The following is a 10,463-nucleotide window of genomic DNA, read 5'->3' on the forward strand; positions in this document are numbered from 1 at the left end:
GGGTTGATCGGATACCCTATTTCTTACCTGATCTGCGTCTTACCAGAAATATGTCGGGTTCGGGAGTCGGTTACGGTAAAGGAAGGATTAGCACCCTTGACCCGCCCTTTCGGTACTACGTAATTTACCAGCTGTCTTAGTTGCGAAAATTCAAATTTAAATTAGGATTTAAAACATTCAATTCAAATTACCTACCTTTGATCGATTGAAAAATATCCCTAAAGTGGAATGACAGATAGATAAAGTTCAGCACGAGTAGCATATAATTTGTGGATGCTAAGATCTAGCACCCATTACAAATATTAAGCAGGAGTTCATAAAAAGGACTAAAGGCAAAAGTAAACATGTGCTTCGCAAATAAATGAAACAGGTGATACTAACAGTCTTTAGCACGATAGCAGACCTCGTCACCCAAAACTCGCATTGTCTCCATCAACATCAATTCCATTCCGCCCGTTTGCAACAATATCATATAAGAATTGCTTGTCCTTTGCGCCTTCATTAGATTTCCAAGGTTACTATGAGCATCAACCAAATGAGGATTTAATTGCAGAGCCCGACGACAACACTGTGCAGCCTCATTAAATCTTCTCTTTCGCATGTAAGCACTTGCTGAATTTGACCATGCATCAGCAAAGTTAGGCCGAAGCTCGATTGCAATCATGTAGTACTGAGCCTGACGACCCATAAATGCCGCAGGGCAGAAAACAGAATCTCGTTCCTGTTGCAGCAAGCAGGGCCAGAATCTCGTTCCTGTGGGCAGCAAGTGAGGAATCTAAACGCTCACGGAGGCTGTGTACGCGAGTGAAAGCACGCTCAGCCATTTCTTCGAACTTGAACTTTCGAGAAGCAGAACCAAGGAAGAAGAAGAAGACGATTACTAATGAGAATAGTAATACAAAGAACCAGAAAATTCAATGAACGCAAAATAATAATAATAATAATAATAATAATAATAATAAAAATAAAAGGATCCAATGAAATGGATCAGAACCAATAAATAAATACGTAAATCAAATGCAACGTTCCAGAGAGCCAACAAAAAAAATTTCAACCCCTGTTTTAAGCGCAACGTGCCCAACCACAAAGGACTATAGAGGTTGTCCATGAAAAGTAAGGGGCATTATTATCACTGTGTCGTCCACCCGAGGCAAGAGGCTGAAGCGTCGGTGAACTAAACGAAGGAAGATGAGGATGACAGAAGCAGTTTCTTTCAGAATCCAAAGTCGATTCCTCCGATGGTGTTGAACCAGAGAAACGACCCCTCGCATTAAGTCTGGATCGCTCCGTTGTTTAGACTAGCTAAACGGATATTGCGGTGAAACACCTTTGGTCGAGTGAAGCGCGCTCCTCCTTGTCCTACAGTGAGGCAGTGAGCTGAAAGCTGGAAGACTAAAGGCTGTGACCTTGGAGCAACAAGAGAGGGAAAGGAGAGGAAGCTCGAAGAGATGAAGGTTTAAAGGCTTGCATGGTTGATTGGGGACGATGATGATAATACCCCAAAAAATAGACTGTGTTCTACCCTCCCCCTTTTTAAATTAAAAAAAAATGCCAAAAGTCATTTGAAAGTGGAGAGCAATGATCTTGAGGGAGGAGTGGTCCACAACTCCCATGAAAAACAAAACCCACGTGATTTGTGGTGAAAGTGGTGGAGATAATGGTGGGTAGTGTATGGGGCCTACAAAAAATAAAAATAAAATAAAAATATTAATAATAATAACAAGTAAATAAATGTTTTAAAATCATATAATATATAATTTCAAAAAATTATTTTTAAAAACTATATATTATATGTATTTCAAAAATGGGGTTTTAAAAACTATATTATATATATAGATATAGATATATATGTATAAAATAAAAATAAAAAATATGGATGAAAATGAGTGTCTACAGCTGCCCCTCTTTGTCCTTTTTCGGGGAACGAAAAATAGGACAAAGATAAAAAGACACAAATTTTCGTTCAATGGAGTTAAAATTGGAATAGAATAACTCCCTGTCGAATTAATTTGCGGATGATTCTTCCATCGCGAAATCGATTTCATCTTGAAATGATCTGGAATTGAAGCCGTAATCCGAAATTTGAATCAGGATGCAGCTTCTTGTTGCCCAATTGTATTCAACTTCGGTCTTCTTCTCGGTTTAAAGACCTTGGTTTAAAAATTCGACTAGGAAGTAGTTTCTTGACTCCACCCTATGGTTGATAGGCCCTCGAGCTGAATGAAATCGAACTCAGAAGGTCTTCGTTGGCAGATAGCCCTTCCCGACTTAAGCTATGCTGCAAATGACATGCGTTGGAGCTGAGCGTGGTCGAACTCAAAGGTCTTTGGTTGGCACGATTCCCTTCGTCGTGAAGTTGAAACCATGGATGGCCTCTCTTTGTGAAGTTGAGCCTCGAATTGGATATCATTCGTCTTGAAGTTGAAATCTGAGTAAGTTGTATTGTTCCGAGTCCAATATCCTCCACCGTGAAGTTGAAATTGGCTCTGGAACTGGAAAATTGTTTATTGACAACCAGCGGTCCCTTCGTTGTGAAGTTGAACTTGTGTTGCATGGAGTCCAATATCCTTCGTTGTGAAGTTGAAATTGGCTCTGAAATTGAGAAGTTGTTTATTGACAACCAGCGGTCCCTTCGTCGTGAAGTTGAACTTGCGTTGTCTGGAGTCCAATATCCTTCGTTGTGAAGTTGAAATTGGTATTGAAATTGAGAAGTTGTTTATTGACAACCAGCGGTCCCTTCGTCGTGAAGTTGAACTTGCGTTGTCTGGAGTCCAATATCCTTCGTTGTGAAGTTGAAATTGGCTCTGAAATTGAGAAGTTGGTTTTGACAACCAGCGGTCCCTTCGTCGTGAAGTGAACTTGCGTTGTCTGGAGTCCAATATCCTTCGTTGTGAAGTTGAAATTGGCTCTGAAATTGAGAAGTTGTTTATTGACAACCAGCGGTCCCTTCGTCGTGAAGTTGAACTTGCGTTGTCTGGAGTCCAATATCCTTCGTTGTGAAGTTGAAATTGGTCTTGAAATTGAGAAGTTGTTTATTGACAACCAGCGGTCCCTTCGTCGTGAAGTTGAACTTGCGTTGTCTGGAGTCCAATATCATTCGTTGTGAAGTTGAAATTGGCTCTGAAATTGAGAAGTTGGTTATTGACAACCAGCGGTCCCTTCGTCGTGAAGTTGAACTTGCGTTGTCTGGAGTCCAATATCCTTCGTTGTGAAGTTGAAATTGGCTCTGAAATTGAGAAGTTGTTTATTGACAACCAGCGGTCCCTTCGTCGTGAAGTTGAACTTGCGTTGTCTGGAGTCCAATATCCTTCGTTGTGAAGTTGAAATTGGGAAATTGTTTATTGACAACCAGCGGTCCCTTCGTCGTGAAGTTGAACTTGCGTTGTCTGGAGTCCAATATCCTTCGTTGTGAAGTTGAAATTGGCTCTGAAATTGAGAAGTTGGTTATTGACAACCAGCGGTCCCTTCGTCGTGAAGTTGAACTTGCGTTGTCTGGAGTCCAATATCTTTCGTTGTGAAGTTGAAATTGGCTCTGAAATTGAGAAGTTGTTTATTGACAACCAGCGGTCCCTTCGTCGTGAAGTTGAACTTGCGTTGTCTGGAGTCCAATATCCTTCGTTGTGAAGTTGAAATTGGCTCTGAAATTGAGAAGTTGTTTGTTGACAACCAGTGGTCCCTTTGTCGTGAAGTTGAACTTGCGTTGTCTAGAGTCAAGATCCTTCGTTGAGAAGTTGAAATTTACTCTCGAGCAAATTGTGAGTTCGAGAGAAAATTTTCAATCTGTCGAGTTGGTCGAAGTGTAGCTTCTTGCTGCCGAGCTAAGCAACCACCATCGTTCTTTAAAGACGCTTACGAATCAAGTATCCTTGACTCTAAAAGCTGCAAAAATCATGTATGCTAAAATGAGGAATGTGATGCACCTAAGTATGTCTAAGATGCATGCAACATGAATGAATTATGTGTTATCTCTTCGTGCTTTGTCTGCCAATCTGGTCCATAGAATCGATCGTGCCCCATTTGCTTCTCGAGCTTGGGCTTTACAGATATTTCATATCTGAGATTGTTCTGTTTGAAAATGTTTTTCTCCTTTTTCTTGTTTTAAGGAGAGAGACATGATAAAAATGTTGTAAAATATTGTTCGCAATTGAATCAAATTGTAAATGTGAGTTCAAAAAATATCAAAGGAATCAAGAGCTCTTTTAATGCTTTCAGAGTTACAAATCTTTGACAAATGTTCAAATGGATGAGTTGGCTTTAGGTTAGCCTCCTTTCTAAGGTTTTGGTAACCCAAAATGTCATTTTTTTAAATATCGAAATATGCCTTGGCATTTCATTTGGGTGCGGACATAATGACGCAACTAGAATGACCAATTACTAGACATTTTATTTCGGTCCTCTGAAATCTTCCATTTGTTCAAGCTTTGTAGGCTCCTCCAACAAAGGCAGTGCGAAAAATATCAGTCTAAAAATGAATTCTTGAGTGCTCGTGTGTAGTCGACTATAACAGGTGTTCCTTAACTCCCTTAGTCCATTTTACCGAAACTTCATGCTTAGATAAATTCGATTTAATTTGCCGTTATCTGGCTAGCTGAATCCATAAAGCCGGGGCGCTTAACCAATTGCTTTAGAGGGACAACTTATCATTATAATCATTTTTATCAAGTTAACTGAAGGGTTCATCTCATCACAAAGTCTTCGGCCTGACAAAAGCAGTGGAGCAAACACCGAATTGCCAAGTGTCCGAGCAATGTCATGGTTTGAATGACATCTATTCTTAAAGCCAGGGCTTTCGAGTTTCCTCTATAACCAATTTCCTTAGTGGAATAGCTCAGCTTTACAGATTTAATTTCTTAAGATTGTTAAGAAGAACCTGTTATGTCTAGGTGTTGTTGAAAGTCAAAATTTCATCTTTAGAGTTCAATTTTCAAGCAACTGACCTAAACCGGATTCACCTACCCGACTCTTTCATTTGTAAAGATTCTCATCGTCATTGAACGTCTTAAATAAAAAACATAGTAATTGTCATATGCAAATGATGCCCCGTGTTATCCGCACCTTATGAAAAGAAAAGGTTGTATTGGTTAATTGTAAGAGCAGGGTACGGTGTTTGAGGGTATATTCTGGGTAAGGTCAAGGTCCTTGTTTTAAAACATGTTACTTTGTCAAAGATCCGAAACTTTGAACCATTCACAGAGTTTCTTAATTCAAATGATATTCAAAGAATTGCAAGTTTACAAATGTGATTCATTGCTCGTCATCATTAAAGTAACATAAATTTATTCAAACGTTCTTACAAAAACTTGAAAAAGTGGGGAAAAAAAACAAGTTCACGTTCTTACAAAAACTTGAAAAAGTGGGAAAAAAAAGTTCAAACAGAATGCCTCAAATGATGAAATGATCTCCCTCACTTGGATGCCCCCAAGTTGTTGAAGTCGATCCAGTTCTGGTTACGCATCTTTTGTATGACCCTTTTGAATACGTAACAGTTCTCAATTGTGTGCCTTGGGACTCCGCCGTGATATTCACAATGCGCATTCTCATCATACCACTTGGGGTATGGGGGCTTCGTGGGTTCCACCGGATATGGTGACACTATGTGAGTGTCAAAATTATTTGTAGAGCTCTTTGTAGGTCATAGGATCGAAATGTTCTCATTTTTTATGAAACATGTGAAGATAGTTAATGTGAATGTAAAGAAAAATAACAAAACGTACAATATGTCTGAATGCATGATGCATGAAATATTCGAGGCATTGATCCAAAAAATGTGCATGTTATTAGAAATAATCCTTATTGGGACAAAAGTATTTTATCTTTTAAGAGACAAAAAATATTCTGACAGCTTCTGACATGTTGACTAGTCTTCCGCCTTCATCCGCCACCAGTTGAATAACCTGTCGAACCGCTCTGGCTTCTCTGGATGAACCGTGCAATGATGATTGTTTGCCCTAAAAAAATCTCGAAGGACTGCACCTCTGACATTTATCTTTTGTTGAATCTGTTCCCAACGAATACGTCATTGGAGCCCTTAATTGATAGGAACTATGTGAAGTCCATTTGTCTGTTTCTTGAATTCGTCAGTAATGGTCTTCAATTTCAGTTATCGTTTTGCCATTGTCGTCTTTGAAGTGAATCCTAAGATCAGTGGTCTTCATCTTGGCCCTACAACTTCTGCCAGTCAGTTCTTCAAAGATGGACTTTCATTGTGCTTGATGTAGACCCGGTTCATTGAGTCCTTATAATGCAGTATGATGATATACTCTTCAATTGCGGGCACCACGTCCTCTGGATTGAAGGTGACACATAGTTGCCTTGTAGACTGCCCTCTGCATTTTCATCTCTTGTATTACAACCCTTTTGTCCATTAATGCTGATTATTCATGTTTAACAAACACATTTTTGGTGGATCAACACCTCGTTTTAAATGATGCGAATGATGAAAACAGAATAAAAGAAAACAAAAAATAAAAAGAGTTAGTGAGGTAAATCAAAACAATAATAAAAATGAAAAAATCCTACCCCACATGATATCTACCCCACATGCTTTAATTCCTACCCGAACATGATCTCTATCCCGTATGCTAATTTCAAACAAATCCTAACCGCATATTTGTCTAGTTCGCATGTTTTGAGCAGAAAATAAAGTAGGAAATAAAACAGCCTAGGGTTTGGAATGAGGTTTTGGGGTGGGCTCTAATTCCCTGCACTCTCCCGGTTTAGGTTCTAAAAACGGTACTCGAGTTCTCCTTGCTGGTGCCCCCTTGGGCTTGCCAGACCCTTAGTCCTAAACCCATCACAGACTTGTGTGGACTAAGTTAAACTCGAGAGGAAACATTCCCTTATGCCCGCACGGTGAATAAATTCACACGAAGACATAAGGTATATGAATCCCGAAGGCTACTTGCTAGGCATATGCGGTGAATAAATTCACACGAATGCGTCGCTTTCACCCCCACTTAAAAGGGTTTGGAGCTCGGGTATAGAGCTTGAGATAGAAACTTTTCAAAAATCTCTGAAATCATTAAAAAAAATGTTAGGACAACTATTTATTTGAAAAATAATCAAAGGTAAATAACTGGAATCGAATAAATAAATTTAAATTTAAATTTACCATTTTCGCATAAAAAGACAACCGAAAATTAATTTCGGCCTGACTCACTTACCTGTCCCCAGCGGAGTCGCCAAGCTGTCGCAACCGTCTTTCCGTTGGGCCCCGGAATTGGGCTTCGACTTAGATTAAATGTGGTTAGGAGTCGCCACCGATCATTTATTTAAAAATAAATGGGTTGATCGGATACCATATTTCTTACCTGATCTGCGTCTTACCAGAAATATGTCGGGTTCGGGAGTCGGTTACGGTAAAGGAAGGATTAGCACCCTTGACCCACCCTTTCGGTACTACGTAATTTACCAGCTGTCTTAGTTGCGAAAATTCAAATTTAAATTAGGATTTAAAACATTCAATTCAAATTACCTACCTTTGATCGATTGAAAAATATCCCTAAAGTGGAATGACAGATAGATAAAGTTCAGCACGAGTAGCATATAATTTGTGGATGCTAAGATCTAGCACCCATTACAAATATTAAGCAGGAGTTCATAAAAAGGACTAAAGGCAAAAGTAAACATGTGCTTCGCAAATAAATAAAACAGGTGATACTAACAGTCTTTAGCACGATAGCAGACCTCGTCACCCAAAACTCGCATTGTCTCCATCAACATCAATTCCATTCCGCCCGTTTGCAACAATATCATATAAGAATTGCTTGTCCTTTGCGCATTCATTAGATTTCCAAGGTTACTATGAGCATCAACCAAATGAGGATTTAATTGCAGAGCCCGACGACAACACTGTGCAGCCTCATTAAATCTTCTCTTTCGCATGTAAGCACTTGCTGAATTTGACCATGCATCAGCAAAGTTAGGCCGAAGCTCGATTGCAATCATGTAGTACTGAATGGCAACATTATTCCAAGCATTTGCCATGTTTCCATAACACTCAGAAAAACGAGGCTCAATTTGAAGGGCAAGGGAAGAAGCAGGCTCCTGTTTGGTCAAATGGCATCTTCTTCAAGTTGTAAGAGAAAGAGCCTGACGACCCATAAATGCCGGTGTTGTTCAGAAAACAACTTCGATCCTTGCAAGCAGGGCCAGAATCTCGTTCCTGTGGGCAGCAAGTGAGGAATCTAAACGCTCACGGAGGCTGTGTACGCGAGTGAAAGCACGCTCAGCCATTTCTTCGAACTTGAACTTTCGAGAAGCAGAACCAAGGAAGAAGAAGAAGACGATTACTAATGAGAATAGTAATACAAAGAACCAGAAAATTCAATGAACGCAAAATAATAATAATAATAATAATAATAATAATAATAATAAAAAAAATAAAAGGATCCAATGAAATGGATCAGAACCAATAAATAAATACGTAAATCAAATGCAACTTTCCAGAGAGCCAACAAAAAAAATTTCAACCCCTGTTTTAAGCGCAACGTGCCCAACCACAAAGGACTATGGAGGTTGTCCATGAAAAGTAAGGGGCATTATTATCACTGTGTCGTCCACCCGAGGCAAGAGGCTGAAGCGTCGGTGAACTAAACGAAGGAAGATGAGGATGACAGAAGCAGTTTCTTTTAGAATCCAAAGTCGATTCCTCCGATGGTGTTGAACCAGAGCAACGACCCCTCGTATTAAGTCTGGATCGCTCCGTTGTTTAGACTAGCTAAACGGATATTGCGGTGAAACACCTTTGGTCGAGTGAAGCGCGCTCCTCCTTGTCCTACAGTGAGGCAGTGAGCTGAAAGCTGGAAGACTAAAGGCTGTGACCTTGGAGCAACAAGAGAGGGAAAGGAGAGGAAGCTCGAAGAGATGAAGGTTTAAAGGCTTGCATGGTTGATTGGGGACGATGATGATAATACCCCAAAAAATAGACTGTGTTCTACCCTCCCCCTTTTTAAATTAAAAAAAAAATGCCAAAAGTCATTTGAAAGTGGAGAGCAATGATCTTGAGGGAGGAGTGGTCCACAACTCCCATGAAAAACAAAACCTACGTGATTTGTGGTGAAAGTGGTGGAGATAATGGTGGGTAGTGTATGGGGCCTACAAAAAATAAAAATAAAATAAAAATATTAATAATAATAACAAGTAAATAAATGTTTTAAAATCATATAATATATAATTTCAAAAAATTATTTTTAAAAACTATATATTATATGTATTTTAAAAATGGGGTTTTAAAAACTATATTATATATATAGATATATATATATATATATAAAATAAAAATAAAAAATATGGATGAAAATGAGTGTCTACACTAAGTAAGAAAAATTTCGATGGAACTAGAAAAATCTTGCGTCTGCTTTAAAGCACGAGTGTAAGTTTCTAGAGACCAAACACCAAATTGATACGTTAGGTTCAATAAGATATTTTAAGTCGGTCTAATTATTCTTCCAGTCCCTGAAATCTTTGGAATTGAAATTTAGTCCATTTACTTTAATTTTTGGAATCGGTTTTCTTGTGTTATTTAAAAATTTTAAATTTTTAATGGACTTCCATTGAATTTAAATATGTAACATTGTAATATTCAAACTTTTTATTTAAAAACTAAAGTACAATTGATAGCATTATTAAAACTTAACGCAAGTACATTAAAATTTAATATCAGCAACGTAGAGGGACTAAATTTCAAAAGATCAAAGAGTACAATTGATTACTGGGGTCATAATTAGACCCTTCGAGTGACTGGACTCAGTGGAAAAATAAATAAATGAAGAATATATTACAAAAAAATTATTTAATATTTGAAGAGAAAAAAACCCACCTTTCTTTTATATATATGGGTGTGAAATTTCAAAATTTAGTGCTTGATATTTTTGGCCCTTAGGACAGTGCTACCTTTTAAAGGAGCAATGTCAAAGTCTTAGGTACATTATAAAAGTCATTAACACTTAACACCATAGTTCTTTTCTTCATCAAGATTCTATCTTTCACATTTCTTTCCTGGAAAATTTTCAGTGATGTTATCTTGATAATGATACCCAAACTCAACACGACAAAGTGGGTTGAAGGAACAGGATGAAAGGTCTTGTCCATAAGCTGGACGGGGTTGTAACGTATGAATTACATGTACCATTATGATTACATCTAACCCGGCCAGTTTAATAAGCCAGAATAGCTGGTAATGATCGGTAAGTAATACGGCTGTTACTTCATTCCCGGGCCCTGCAGACACTGCATGCTGCATCGAGGAAGAACGGAAAACAAAATCCGTATGGAATGCGTCGAATAACTTCTGCAGGTAGTGTAAAGCATTGCAAAACAAAATTTATTTGACCTTGAACATATATAAAAAGGGAAATTTTAGGCTACAAAAGTGCAGCTTCATTTCGATTAATAAGATTGGACCTGACACATACAGCAGAATATCTATACTAAAGAAGAATAAAGCCTCTAAGAAGGTGGGC

This window comes from Hibiscus syriacus, unplaced genomic scaffold, assembly GCF_006381635.1.
Source record: "Hibiscus syriacus cultivar Baekdansim isolate YM2019G1 unplaced genomic scaffold, ASM638163v2 tig00018191_pilon, whole genome shotgun sequence".
Lineage (NCBI taxonomy): Eukaryota > Viridiplantae > Streptophyta > Magnoliopsida > Malvales > Malvaceae > Hibiscus > Hibiscus syriacus.